Genomic DNA, 15,886 nt, shown 5'->3' with positions numbered 1-15,886 from the left:
ACCTTATATATATATATATATATATATATATATATATATATATATATATATATATATATATATATATATATATATAGTTCCCAGAATGCATTGCGTGGTGCAGTTAATGACGTAAGGACGTTAATCCTTGTCGTATCTATTTGTGTAATTTGTGTTGTATTTAACGTATTTGTCAGTCTATGATTTAAAGAAAAAAATAAATATAATAATAATAATAATAATAATAATAATAAAACAAACCATAACTTTAAGTTGTGTGTAAAATAATGACATCCAGGACAATTCCCCCGTACAAGTTGCATTGCTCATCTGAGGACTGCTTGTGAATGTACAAATTTATTATGTTGGCTGATTAATTAGTCCGACTTTACAATTTTATTTTATTTTTTCTACTTTACAAAATAATCTCGTGGGCTGGATAAAACACCTTTTGCGGGCCTGATACGGCCCGCAGGGCGTATGCTTGACACCCCTGAACTAGAGCTATAGAAAACGGATGGATGTTCAAATTGTGTGTACTTGAGTTGCCTGCCAAAAAAAACAAAAAAAAACGGTTTGTGTGTTGTGCAACTTGCCGGAGTCTGTCTTTCATCTTGCGCTCATGTAATATTCACCACAGGGCCCCCAGTTGATCCTAATGAAGTACGAGAGCGAAATAATCCTCTCTTTTGTTCCGTGTATGATTAATCGTTTTTGTTTCTCCGCCTTTGCTCCTGCCCTGCCAACACGGTGAAACGACTAGAAACGAGTACAAGTGGAGCTGGAACGCACTCCAAAACGGCGGCGATGAACAAAAATTGGTCGGAACGACGAGGCGCTTTGGCGCGTTTCTCGCAGGCTATTTGTCACGCGCGTCGTCTAATCCAAGTGTAAAGTGAGCAGCCGTATCGATTTTCCCAACTCGATCCAAGGGAGAGAGATGGACTTAATATCGCCTGCCGCCAAGCCGAGCCAAAGAGACGTAAGCATATTTGTGTCAGCTGCAAAGGCGGCCGGAGATTTACGCTGCAGAAGGGTGAAAAGACGGAGTTGAAATCGATAATCTTCGCATTTATCTCCATTTACTGCCTCTTTGCAAACTGAACTGTGCTTCCAGTTAGAGGTCAAGTGCTTTTTAGAGGCCCATTTAAATGATAACCTTTTTTTTTTTTTTTTTCATTTGGCATCACGACTACCTCTATAAATAAGTTGGTGAATGTACTCTCACACTCTGTACTGAAGTAGAACGACACTCATAAACGTAATACTGATTAGCGATGTAACGATATCCAATCGTCACGAGACGATATTATCACGATATGAAGGTCACAATACGATAATTATCACGATATTGTGGGGGCGTTGCCGATATTTAAAAAAAAAAAATCACAATATTGTAAAAAAAAAAGGGCTCGTACTAAAAAAAAAAGCACAATATTGTACTTTTGTACATAACAGCAATGCATATAAACCGCCTCCAATCTCTTAACTCATTTACTCCCAATAACGTATAAATGTTTTTTTTAATGTTCTAAGTGTCCCAAAGACGAATAATGCTAGAGCATTATTACACAAATGGCCAGCATGTGGCAGCAGAGCAAAGGAGATCAACCAGGGCCATGTAGAAAAATTACTTGCAATTTTAAATAGATTTGTGAAAACTGATGAAACTTCGCTCTCTTCTTATGCTGAATTGCTGCAAAACGGAAACAGATAGAAACATACTTTTTTTTTCCCTGATGAAAGAAGAGACTTTCATCTTTCTTTTGCTTTTTATGCTTTTATAGCAATTGAACACAATATTCTGTGGGCCTTGCAATAGCAGTCAAAATCCAGTAAAACAGCCGGGAGCGAACGGGATTGCTTCTGTGAAAATGACGGCGAGTGAATGAGTTAATAACAACAGTGAGGCTCTTACTTGCTAATGCAAGCACACATGGATCGCTTCACAAGCAAATTAGATTCCCGCTTCATCTGACAATTAGCATAGATTTCAAACATAGAAGGCCAAAACATCCCTAATGAAAATTAAATTGCACTAATAAAATAGCCACTAAAGGGTGCTAGAACTGCACAAATGGAAATCAACCTGACTTTTTGTTTTAACAGATGTGTTCCTTTTAAATATTGTGAACATGACGGCGACAATATTGTTTTAATATCACAATATTGCCCTTATTGTGACATCTCGAGCACTGATTGAAATCCTGTACGTAAAGTTCCTGGAAAATGAAAATACATTTGACACAACAATCATTAAGTATTTCTCCCAAAAACATGTTTTATTTTAAATGTTTTAAGTGTCTCAAAGACGTATTTATACATTTTTTTTTTTTAAATGCTACAGCATACAGAAGGCTTTGATGCAGCCTCGCTACTGCAGAGAGCGGTTCAAGCAATGGTAGTTATTACATAAACGGCCAGCAGGTGGCAGCAGAGTATAAGAGACCAACCAGGGCCATCTTGCAACAAGCTCTTTTTAACAATCTTTTCACCAGGAATGTGAATCTTGATTAAACTTAGCTAAAATTCTAATGCTAATTGCTGCAAAACGGAAACAAATAGAAATATACTTTTTTTTTTCTTTTTTTTTTCCTGTTGAAAGAAGAGACTCGTCTTTCTTTTGGTAGGTTACATGTGTTTATAGCAATAGAACACAATATTCTATGGGCCGGGAGGGGCTGAAAATCAAGTTAGGTGCGCACAAAGCGACGCAAAACGAGAGAAAGGCTGCGACTTTGAACGGCGCTTGCGAACGTCTGCCTCATGCCTGCCCGCCCGCCCGCTCGCTTTTCTGTCCGTCTTTCAGCACGCCGACACTCGAAAAAAAAAGATCAACACGAAGGAGGAGAGGCTCCAGAAATAACGAGAACGTTTTCATCAAACGGCGTTTCGGGGTCGCAGGAGGAGGTCAGTTTATTTGCGGAAACGGGAACGGATGCGTCTCAGCTTCACACGCTGGAAATCGGTGCAAGAAAAATAATCACGCGGATCATCGCACCTCACGAGGACGCGATGGAGAGCATCGTCGACTGTGCAAAAAAATGCTACGAAGAATACATAGCACTTTTTTTAATTTATTATTTAATATTTTTTTAAGGCAAGGTGATGTAGTTTTAGTTGTACAGTACATTTCAAAACACGAGGTAACTCGATAGGCTTCACATATACTTACAAAACATTTAAAAGCAAACTAAAGACATGAAAAGCTGTTGACTAAAATTACTAAAAGAACGTCCAGCATGATTGATTGAATGTGATTTGGGGAAAGTTGATTATTGGACATCTCGATAAGACCTTAATCCTAAATATGGGGAAAAGCATAATTCATAACCTGGATGTAAAAGCATTTAAACTTGCGGTTTTCAACTTCAGTTCTGTCGGCAGCTTATTCCATTTGTCTGCAGCATCACAGCTAAATGCTGATGCACCATGTTTGCTTTGAAGTCCGTGCTCCATTAATTGAGTCTACCAACCTCAGAATCTAGGGCTGTGCAATTAATTGAAATTCAATTATAGTTTCAATTATTACACTCCATAATTACAAAATCTGCATTATCGTTAAAAAATGAATAAATTATTAATACTAATTTTTGAGTTATTTAAATTTATACATTTGCTCTTTTTTTTTTTTTTTATTTAAAATAACTAATTCGGTAATTTTTTTCATCCAAAAGGAACTTGCATAATTATAGCGTTTCAAAGATTTTTTTTGTTTTGTTTTATTTTATTTTATTTTCACGTTTTTAACATTTTCTTGCTTTGTACCAAAAAAATAAATGATCGTCCTACTGCACAGTGCACATGCTTCAAGTTTTTGCCAACATAAATATTTTATTTATATATATATATATATATATATATATATATATATATATATATATATATATATATATATATGTGGGCGGCACGGTAGTCGAGTGGTTAGCACGTCGGCTTCCCAGTTCTGAGGTCTCCGGTTCGAGTCCAGGCTCGGACCTTCCTGGGTGGAGTTTGCATGTTCTCCCCGTGCCCGCGTGGGTCTTCTCCGGGTACTTCGGTCTCCTCCCACATTCCAAAGACATGCATGGCAGGTTAATTGGCCGCTCCGAATTGTCCCTAGGTGTGCGTGTGAGTGTGGATGGTTGTTCGTCTCTGTGTGCCCTGCGATTGGTTGGCAACCAGTCCAGGGTGTCCCCCGCCTACTGCCCAGAGCTAGCTGAGATAGGCGCCAGCAGCCCCCGCGACCCTTGTGAGGAATAAGCGGTCAAGAAAATGGATGGATGGATGGATATATATATGTAAAATTTATAAATATATTATTACGATTATAAATTAATAATTATAGTGTTTCTATTTTTTTAATTGGTCTAATATTTTTAAATGCTTAAACAAAAAAAAAAATAATCGTTTGAATAATCTTGATTTCAACGACATGATTATTATTTTTTTTCCATAATCGAGCAGCCCTATCAGAATCCTACTGGTTTTTATATTCAATTAGCATTTCTTTCATGTTTATAAAACCTGAGTAACGCAATACTGAATTTCTTGTATACTGAAGAAAAAAAAAAAAAGTTAAAAATTCTGCGAACGAGCAGTAGCATGAACAATGCGTCGTGATCGAGCAGGTGTTTGCTGTATTATCAATGAATGACCTGGCTGCTGCAAAAACAAGTCCAACGTGATTAGAATGCAACGCCCGCCTCTATTGGTTTTCTTCAATAATTCAGTTCTTTCGGTTTATTTTTTTATTTTTTATTTTTTTAAGGTCCCCAGCCACTGCGGCGCACTTTTTGGATTTGGACAAGCTTGGCACATCATTAAACATCTCTCGACACCGGCGCTGAGTTTAGTGTAAATATCAGCTGTGAGGGGCCGACCGCGCAGCCTTTGCCGCTCTCCCGGGGACGCCTCATTTGCATTTGACAAAAATAAGCTTTGGAATATTTTGGACGGCGTCGCTGTGCATTTTGAATGCAGAGTTTTTGAGCGGTAACTCGGTACGCCGCATTCCTACGCAAGTAATGAGAACGTTTTGCATATCGCCAACGATGCCGATTGCGTGCAGGGCTATTATAGTTTTGGAATTTTTCATTTTAGTTTTTATGTTGTTAGTTTCAGTATTAGTTTTATCCATCCATCCATCCATTTTCTTGACCGCTTATTCCTCACAAGGGTCGCGGGGTATTAGTTTTAGTTTTTAAAAAAATGTGTATTACTTGGGCACAATATTAAAAAAAAAAAACACCATGGGAGCGACATCATCTGAAGGTGCTTTTCTATTGGCTGCTACTAAATGACATCACTTCTATGTGACAGACTTTCAAACGTCTTTATTCCGGCGGTTAAGATCAAAATAAATCAACTTAAAACTCACTTCACTCGCCGCCATTTTCACCGATGCAACCCCCCTCACGCCCAACTGTTTTACTGGATTTGGACCGATTTTTGCAAGGCCCACAGAATATTGTGTTCACAAATCTTTTTAGTAGAACTGTGGGTAAATCAGCTAGTTTCAACATGGCCCTGTTATGAGCTGAGATCCCAAAAAACTCACACGAATAAGATTTTAACTATTTATTCACATCGAGAGGCGTGGGAACAAATTTGACTAGACGAGAAACAACGAGAGTTGCACAGAGGAACAGAGGTTATAATCCGATCAAAACACACCCTTCTCAGAAGGCTTATATAGACGGTGATTCGATCTGATTGGTTATGGCTGGACATGTGGGTAACAGGACTGACATGGAATTATCTGATTGGCTGTTGACTAGATAAAGAAATTAAAGATTCCTGACATCACATAACGTATTACCAGTTGAAAGTAGATGCCGATTACATCAGTTCAAAACAGACACTTGACCTCACGGTCATGACCCAAAACATAACCCTTGCATGACCCAAGCATAACCCTTGCATGACCCAAGCATAACCCTTGCATGACCCAAGCATAACCCTTGCATGACCCTAGTCATGGCAGTAAACATAACCCTGTCATGCCCCAAACTTAACCCTGGAATGAATCAGTCATGACAGGTCCTGGTTGATCTCTTATACTCTGCTGCCACCTGCTGGCCGTTTGTGTAATAACTGCCATTTCTGCAACCATTCTTTGCAGTTGAGAGGCTGCATCAAAGTCTTCTGTATGCTCTAGCATACAAAAAAAAAAAAAAAAAAAGTATAAATACGTCTTTGGGATACTTAAGACATTTAAAATAGAACGTATTTATATGTTTTTGGGAGCAAATAAGTTGAAATCTCCAGAGGCTCATTAATTTTAGCAGTAATTATAGTTTTGAAAACATAAAATGTAATTTCAGTTATTTTTTTTTGTTTTTATTTTATTTTAACGAAATAGTTTTTTTTTAATTTTAGTTTTATTTCGTTAGTTTTCGTTCACCTTGATCCCATGCGACAAGGACCCAATTAAACCTCGTCAGGTTCGATGGGCTTCACATGCACAATGTTTCAAATCATCGGCGCTAATTTAGGACAACATCGGAGAGCCGACATATTTCCATACGGCTCAATCAAGGAGCTGATTGCAGCCCGAAGACCCGGGAATACCTCCCGAGATGCTCCGCCATCATCATAATTGCTCAAAGCAACGCTTGCGTGAATAATCGCCATCATTTGCATAATATCTCAGGAAGGTAAGGATCAACTTAGTGACTTTTTGCCCGTGTCTTTTTTTAGAACCTTCAATCAGTCCTTCCATGCGTAAAATTCTTGAATCAGGGCAAGGCCCCCCTGAATTCTCCTTGACTTTTCTGGGTCATGACGATAACAGGGCAGCCATGTTTCTTATCTGGGAGAGAACGTCCGTCGGATGCTTCAGGTGACGTGAAAGCGTTTCAACGGTTTTGAAAACGGGGGGCAAATTAACCAATTACTCTTGTCTCTTTGCATTCTTCCAGAATTGCGCAAAACATTTTTGGGTTTTTTTCTGTACGTCGTACATCAGCATTACTCAACGTTTCACAGATTTTTTTTGTTTTATTTTATTTTAAATACAGACGGGAATTCATCCCTCACCCAATTTTCAGCCTTTGGGAGCAGCCTTGATTTGGAGTTTTTGTACAGGATGTGTATGATTTTTTTGCCTTGAGATAAGAGCAAAAATTTGGAATATTTGGATAGACCGATTATCGGCACCGATATTCAGCATTTTGACAAATATCGGCATTGGCCATTTTGCAGAATCATATGGCCGATAATAGATCCATTTAAAAAAAAAAAAAATTTCTTAACTCCAGGGAACAGGGAGCAATGATGTCTAATTTTCTTTAGTTACCAGAAAACACATTTACAGATCCGTAATATTTGTGTCGTGGTATGCTGTGGCAGGATTTTATTTGTAACATTTGAATTTAGTCATTAATTTTTTTTTTTTCCTGTTCCGTTTTGAAATAATATAGCGTGTAAGTTTTCTTACAATTTTCCGCTAAACTTTACCCATTTAAAAACAAAGCAACACTTATTATCCGTGGCATTTACGACTTAAATAGCAGGTTCCTGAAAAGAATTTACATACAGGTGCATCCCAATAAATTAGAATCTACAGCAGTAGATGTGGATCACACTCTGTTTCATCTATCCTTCCTTCCTTTCTTTAGTTTTTCCTCTGGTCTCTTGAGAGCTCACTAACTTGTTGGACTTTAGCGGTTTCTGGGGAATGATTCTGGTTTTGTAACCCTGTGGGGGCACTAGGTGGTGTCTGGTTGGTGCTGGATTTCACTTTGTTTCATCTTTCTTTCCTTTGATCCTTCGTCTGGTCTCCTGACGTCACAACTCTGGCAGGACTCTGAAGTATCCGGTTAAGGTGAAAGGTATGGAATTTTTAATAAGGTTTCAGGTTAATTAAAGAGCACAAACTCAGCACAAAAAAAACGGTGGCATTTATGTAATATTCTAATTTCTTTATATAGTAAAAAAAAAAAAAAAAACTCACTCTGTGTCGTCATGCAGTCTCTCAGTTTCACGTTTTGAATTGAAGTGCAGAGATGCGACATTCCAATTTTATGGCGCTGCCCCTGCGACGCTTTTTTTTTTTTTTGTCAAACAGCGTGCAGAGATAAACAAAAGTGTCGTGCCCCCCACAATGTGGACGTTTTCATTCCACCAATATAATGTTGGACGCTGTAAAAAAAAAAAAAAAAAAAAAAAGATGCCTCTGCTTGCCGTTTCATTATAACTGGAAAAATGTGCGCCACCTGCTACAGCGACGACGGCGCCAACGGAGGTCGTCAGCCAGGCACGCACACACACAAAACAAATCTACAAGTGCTTGGGAATTTGTCCGCCTACTTGCGTGTGTGTGCGTGAGTGTGCACGTCTGTAGAAAAAGTGGCTGCATGTCAACGCACTGCAGCATCACCGGAGGGGGCGATTTGAAAGTAGTGTGTGATGAAAAGGAGAGCATGAACGCGGCGCATTGAAAAAGATGCGAACGAACCATCAGTGGCGGGTGATGGATTTGCTAGCTGGGCCTTCAGTGGTAATATCATACAAAGTCCAAATATTACAATATGCACCTATCAATAGTTAGCTATTAACAAGACCAAAACATCAATTTTTTTAACCGCTTATTCCTCACAAGGGTCGCGGGAGGTGCTGGAGCCTATCCCAGCTGGCTTTGGGGAGTAGGCGGGGGTCACCCTGGACTGGTTGCCAACCAATCACAGGGCACACAGAGACGAACAACCATCCACACTCACAAGCACAATTCGGAGCACCCAATTAACCTGCCATGCGTGTCTTTGGAATGTGGGAGGAGACCGGAGTACCCGGAGAAGACCCACGCGGGCACGGGGAGAACATGCAAACTCCACCCAGGAAGGCCAGAGACTGTCTCAGAAAATTAGAATGTTGTGATAAAGCCCATTTTTTTTACTGGATTCATTCCAAATCAGCTGAAATATTGCAAGCCTTTTATTGTTTTAATATTGCTGATTATGTTTTTTTTGTTTTTTTTTGTTTTTTACTTGGTCTGAGGAAATATTCTAATATTTTGATCGGATATTTGGGTTTTCTTAAGCTGTAAGCCATAATCAGCAATATTAAAAATAATACAAGGCTTGCAATATTTCAGTTGATTTGTAATGAATCCAGAATGTATTATGTATTATAGAAAATAATGGACTTTATCACAATATTCTAATTTTCTGACAGTCCTTTGTGTGTGTGTGTGTGTGTCTATGTCTATATATATATATATATATATATATATATAACATAATTAATTTTTAATGATGTATTTATCTAATTTTTGTCACTTTTGGTCCTCCATAGCAATCGGTGTAGCCCAGAAAACTCTATGAAATAAAGTAAAATGAAATTAATACAATTTCATGTAACCAGTGATGGATGGAGAAGAATATATATATATATATATATATATATATATATATATATATATATATATATATATAATATTGACGGGGTTGGGGCGACCGCCCGAAATTGCCAATGGCCAGTCCACCCACCACCCCTGCATGGAAGAAAAATCAGAATGTAAGTTGTAAATATCGAAAAATGCTTTTGAGCTTTGCTAGCGAGCTTTGACCTTCCACCACTGCAGAGCATCACTCGTGTACGGAGAAAAAAAACAAAAACAAAAGACTTGGCATTGTCAAACAGTGGGATGAGGTTGCATAAAGAGTCAGTGGAGGCAAAAGCGCACTTGTTGTTGTTGTTGTTGCGTGTTCTCGTGTGGAGCGACTTGACCAAAGTGTAGGAGTGACTTTTTGCAGCCTCTTGAAAATGACACCTTGGGTTTTGTTTTTTTTATGCAGGCAGATGGCCTGATCTCATCCATTCCTTCACTCCTCTTTCTTTTTTCCCCAATTGAGCGTGCGCCTGAAACGTTGCACTGACAGGCCCCCGATGCTTGCCATCTGCTCGTCATCTTTGGCGCATGCATTTCCTGCTTGGGGGGGAGGGGGAATAAAAAATAAAAATAAAAAAGGCACGCAGGTAATCGCTCATCCTCGGCTTTATTATCAACATCGCTCCGCTCGGGTGAAACGCAAATTCTCAGAAATCTTTTAGGTTCATTCATGCACAGTCCATTAAAATAGTGAAGTTGCAGTTTGTCTATTTATTTTTGACTTGTACTAAAATTGGTTGCCTCCTCCTACATTCTGAAATCTACTCTCAGTACCTGTCAGTATGAATCCAAAATTAGAAGTGTTTATTCAAAAAAAAAAAAAAGGCAATATATATAATAAGTAAATCAAATATTTGTAATATTGCTCTTGTCTGAATAATTTTATATTTTTTGGGGGGAGGACTGAATGTATTTATTGAAGCTTATAATACTCTCTAAATTCACTATAAATTCACTAATTTATTTAATTCAATCTCCGGTGTAATAACCTATTTATTGAATATGATTGAATTTTTATTTTTTATTTTACTTTTATTATTAATATCAATTTAATCTCTGGTGTAATAACCTTATTTATTGATTGATTTAATTTGTATTTTTTATTTTATTATTATTATTATTATTATTATCAATTCAATCTCTGGTGTAATAACCCATTTATTGATTGATTGAATTTTTATTTTATCTTTATTATTATTATTATCAATTCAATCTCTGGTGTAATAACCTTATTGATTGATTGATTGAATTATTTTTTATTTTATTATCTGTTCTTATTGCTGCTAGACATGTAAATTTCCCAGAGGGATCCATCCCAAAGGGATCAATAATGTCAAGTCTAAGTCTAAAAAATTAAACAAATTCCATTTTTTTGCTGGTTCTCCGTCATCTAGCAGTTGCTTGAAAGTGGCTCTGGAGCTTCACACATCCAAGCTGCTCAACAAATGACTTGTTTGTTTACATTTTTCCAAAGCTACTTTACTGCTTTGTTTAATTTCACACTTGTTGGGTTTTGTTGGCACTCTAGAAATCCTGCTGCATTTTGTTATATTAGCACCTAAAGTGCCAATTTTCAATAACCTGTCATGATGAGCGACAGGTGATATTATCGTATTGTGATGTGACTTTCTATTGTAACGACGGGTTGACTTTATCATACGGAAGAGCTTCTGGGCCTCGATGCGACACGAAGGAGGATATAAACGAGCATTGGAGTCAAGAACACAAGAATGACGCAGCATGTTTGCCTTCGCTAATTGCAGCCTGCGAATTTTCCGACTGCAAGAAAAATTCAATCTTTACCGATCATCCAGGCAAGGCCAAGAAATTACAGTCACTTTGTGGAGTGGAACCAAAATGTAATCAGTTTGCTTAATGGCGCGAGCGAGCGTCGATTGCCTCGTCGTCCGCGTTGCCGCGCGCGCGGCCTCCGGAAGAATCGCACTTCAACATCTGTCGACCCGCACGCTTTCGCCGCAATACATCACGCGGGTGTTGGCGGCCGTCTGCGTGCCACAACCGTGACATCATCGCTGATTAGCACTAAAACAATTAGCACTGGAGCCGAGCGCTCTCTTCAAGTCTTCATTGTTCACTACCTCGCTACATACGGTATGTTTTTTTGTTTTTTCCTTTTTCTTTTCTTTTTTTTTTTTTGCCACACACGTAAAAATAGCAGTTTAAAAGGAAGCGATGGGCAAAATAAAAAAAAAATCACTGGAAGACGAAATCAACCATTTGAATAATATTACAGTCGTAACGTTAACCTTGCTTCCTTCCCTCTTTGCAAGCTAGTAATTGGTTTCTTCGGCGTTTGACGGCAGGATGCATTCTGAGCACGCGACACGCACGCACGCACCAGGATGTACATGAAGCCTGTGAGTCATCCATCATGTTATTAGCAGCATTGATTGTATGAAAGCAGTTCATAGAATAAATACACTTGAACATGACTCACTCGCCGGCCGTATAACTGCTCACTTCATAAAATGTAACATGAAGCATGCTGAGGCTCAATTATTTGTATGTACATTTAGACGAGCTTTCATCACAATAAACCTGTCGAGTTTCGCACGACAAGTTGTTTGTTGTTACTGGCTCCCGTGTACACAGTAACGAGAGCAGCACGGCGCTATATTTAGCCCGCATATGATTGGCATCTTTCTCCCCCCCTTTCCTCCTGTTCAAACTGTGACGATGACATGAAAACACGCTGTTAGCATTGTGAGAGGCGCGCACGCCACGGCGCACTCCTCCATGACTGACCATCAGTTCTTCTTACGCCGTTCCACACCATAACAAATACTTCTTTACTGTACTTGAGATTTGTCAGGTGTTTGTACTTGAGTGTTTATTTTTTCTTTGTGGTTCCAAAGTTCTCCGTCTAAACTGTAAAACTGGATACAAATAATGTGTATTTTTGTTTTCATTTGTTATCATTAGCTAATGTAGCATTTTTGCTAGCCCTTTTGTCTTAGTTCGAGCACTTAACTCCCACTCGCCGCCATCGTTTTGCAGCAATTAGCATTAGAAGAGAGCTAAGTTTCAGCAGTTTTCACAAATCTATTTCAAATTCTAAGTAATTGAGCTTTTTTTCAAGATGGCCCTGGTTGATCTCCTTTGCTCTGCTGCCACCTGCTGGCCGTTTGTGTAATAACTACCATTTCTTCAAGCGTTCTTTGCAGTTGAGAGGCTGCATCAAAGCCTTCTGTATGCTTTAGCATAATAAAAAAAACAAAAACGTATAAATACGTCTTTGGGACACTTAAAACATTACAAAAAACGTATTTACACGTTATTGGGAGCAAATGAGTGAAGTAAGTTAATAAAAATTTCAATTTCAATCCATATATTGTTTAATCTTTCCATTTTCAAACGGCTAACGAAAAGCAAGAAAGTCACTCATAATGTTATGACACACGAAAAATGCTAGCTTCATAGCATTTAAATTTTCAGCTATGATCAAAAATACAAAATAGAGAAACAGGCTAAACAAGTTTTGAGTTTGATTTCAATATTAAATTGGTTTACGTGGCCCTGAGTTGCATAAACGAGCATCCATATGTTAGCTTGTTAGCCGCCACAATCGGTCAGGATATCAAATCACCGACCTGAATAGATGACTGGTTAGAAAAAAAAATTAAAAAGTGGACTGTATCTTTTGTTGAATTATAGTTAGAATTATTTAATTTAAAAAAAAATGTGTAAATTTCCGCCTGTAAACATCATTGAGCATATAATTTATACATGTATTTAAGGCAAGTTGTCAAATGTCTGAAGTCCTCTTGTTTATGTTTAATACATTTAAAACATCATAACTCATGCTGTACTGCCACAAATATTGTCCAATTTTGATACTGTAAACGTGTAGGATCATATGCCGAGAAATGTTTCTTGAGAGGAGCAATATGGCCGCCTCGCGACTTCAACAGTCTTCGCCTATCGTCTATCCAGCCATATATTCAGATCAGTGCGTCAAACCCAAACAAATTCAACGGTACCTTGAGATATGAGTGCCTCGACTTGCAATTTTACCAGCCTTCCTTCCATTCCCCACAAGTATCAGTACATGCGAGTTGTTCCGCCCCCCCCCCCGTTCCGGCACACACGTCGGCGGCACCGTGATGGCTCCCAGCTGGCGGCGCACACTGAGGAGACAAAAAGGTGCTGATCTTTGCGCCAACTCGCGTTAATGAAGAGCTGGAAGATGAGCAAGACGCTCTCGTCCCCCCCCCCCCCCCCCCCCCCACCTGTCAGCACAAAAGGCGGCGTCCCATTAGCGCCGACGGGGAGCCGCCTCGCTGACAAGGCGCGAGCGGAAGCAAACCGGCCGGCCGGCGCTAGCTAATTGCACAATGTCTGTTTGCTTCGAAAAAGGCGGGAAGAGAAGGCGGGGGAACGTGGGAGCAGGGAGGTTTGTGTCATTACCTCAGATGAGCAAGGAGTTCGTTTGTCTGGATTTTAATCTTCTATATGTTTAATTCTGTTAAAAAATAGATTTAATATGTTCATTTGTCGGGCATCCAATTTCGTTTGGTTCCAATCACAGTTATGTAACTTGTGGGGTGCCCCAGGGATCAATTCTAGGTCCAGTACTTTTTCTCCTTTTATGTGAACGATATTACAACCATTTCGAAATTGTTAACATTTATTTTGTTTGCTGATGACACCACTCTTATTTTATATAATGTATTACAAGTAATAGAGAAAGAGTTTAAGAATATTATGAAGTGGTTCAATGCCAACAGGCTGTCTATAAATGTTAATAAAACCAGAATTATGATTTTTCAGTTGTAGAAATATTGATGTTGAAGCAACACGGACAGTGCAGGAAATAGGACAAATGAAATAAAGTTTCTAGGTGTCATTATTGGATAACATTTAACATAGAAATCACGTATAATATGTTAAATCTAAGGTATCCCAAACTGGAGCTTTTTTTTTTTTACGCAAGGTTAAAGAATCAAGGATGCTTTGTTATTGTTATATAATTCATTGATTGTTCCATTGAAGTGTGGGGGTATGCTGGCAAAACCTACACCAAACTCATTTTTCTTAATACAGAAACGTGCTATCCGTGTCATTTTTGTTTGTGGATACAGAGACCACACAAATTCATTATTTATACAACTAAAAACTTTAAAATTTAAGAATTGATGCGAGTTCACCCGCCTTAAAATAATGTATAAGGCCCCTCATGATGTTTTACCAGTTAATATACAAAACAAATTTATAAAAAGGGAAAGTGAGTATAAATTAAGAGGAACAACGTTTTTTCCAAACCAAAATACAGAACAAAACAAAAAGAACGATCTGTCTGTTGAACAATTTGGATTGTAAAACAAAATCTTCTCAGTCTATTTGTATTTTTTTTTTATGTATAAAAGCACAATTACTGCAAAAAAATATATATAGCACAAGGACATGCAGTTGAATTATTTTGTAGTATTTTACACTGAAAGCGTCTTGACCGCTTCGTGTCATTCATTTTGTGTAACTTATTTTATTTGATATATTTTTTTTGTGTTGATCAGGGGCAGACGTTACAAGTTTTACTTCTTTCTGTCTCCTTTCATTTCTTTTACTTTAAAGAGTGACATAAATGAATTGAATTGAATCATGTATTACTAAAAGGAAGTACTAACTTTTCAAGCTTGAAGCAAACTAATCGCTAATCACGTTTTTTTTTTTTTCTTTTCCCATCTTGTCTTTGTCAGCCAATTTCCAGAAGACTTTCAACTCTTCTGTCTGCTGCCGTTGCCAAAAAAAATGTTACGGTCGGATGAGCAGCAAAATGTCCGGCCAACAAGGTGACAGTCTTCATACGTCTGCGCCCGTTTGAGAGGACGATAATAAGATGGCGGTGGATGAGAATAGCGATTAGTCTCGCTAGCTTTGGCTATTACCATACTTTTGAAATATTTATACTGGCAGGCATTGGCGGCGAAGACGGAAGACGGACGCGTAAAGTGAAGCTCCGTCTTCATCTCCAATATGTTATGTCAAGTACAAATTGTTTTCTTGTCTAGAAACAAAGTTGAATTGATGGGAGACGCAATCCAAACTCAGTACTCAAAACAAATATTCTTTAATATTACTATATGGATATACTTTTAATGTTAATGGCCACTCCTCTTAGCTGACATACGGCGTAGTGTACCATAATTCATTTCTGGTTCCGGTTCTGTTTAGCTAGTAGATTATCACTAGACACTTAAGAACATACCTGCTATTTTGATATTTGAAGTTGGGATGTTCTCCATTTTAATGCGATTCCAGCCAGACATATGTGAAAAGTAGACTCAATCACCCAAGCATTTAATTCCAGTGCTAAAGGCGCTAGCTGTGTGATTGTTAGCCTAGCTTTGCAATTAGCGCAACTTTTCCTTTCATCATAACGATACTTGTCGGAAATGTATCTTATTCGCCCCCACGGATGGGATCATTACTGACTTGGGAGCAACTCTGCAAAGTGTTTCGCATAAAACCTGTTGCTAGCTAGCTAGCTATTTAGTGCGGATGGTAGCTTAGCTT

At 38.4% G+C, this 15,886-nt stretch overlaps 1 protein-coding gene across 15 annotated transcripts in view; it reads left to right on the top strand.

Annotated features, from left to right (window-relative positions):
• Positions 1–15,886, top strand: part of LOC144016468 (G-protein coupled receptor 22-like) — a 66,303-nt gene that overhangs the window by 28,701 nt on the left and 21,716 nt on the right. For 2 of the 15 annotated variants that reach the window (XM_077517656.1, XM_077517654.1), the window contains exon 6: positions 15,070–15,162. The exons of 11 other annotated variants lie outside the window; for them this stretch is intronic. The gene's annotated coding sequence lies outside the window, so the exon portion shown is untranslated. Of the gene's footprint in view, positions 1–773; positions 962–15,069; positions 15,163–15,886 lie in introns of those variants that run through there. 2 more of the 15 variants (XM_077517661.1, XM_077517660.1) reach the window with 1 other exon arrangement.

This window comes from Festucalex cinctus, chromosome 3 (assembly GCF_051991245.1).
Source record: "Festucalex cinctus isolate MCC-2025b chromosome 3, RoL_Fcin_1.0, whole genome shotgun sequence".
NCBI lineage: Eukaryota > Metazoa > Chordata > Actinopteri > Syngnathiformes > Syngnathidae > Festucalex > Festucalex cinctus.
Note: the sequence above shows the minus strand (reverse complement) of the source record. Positions and strands in the feature narration are given on the sequence as shown.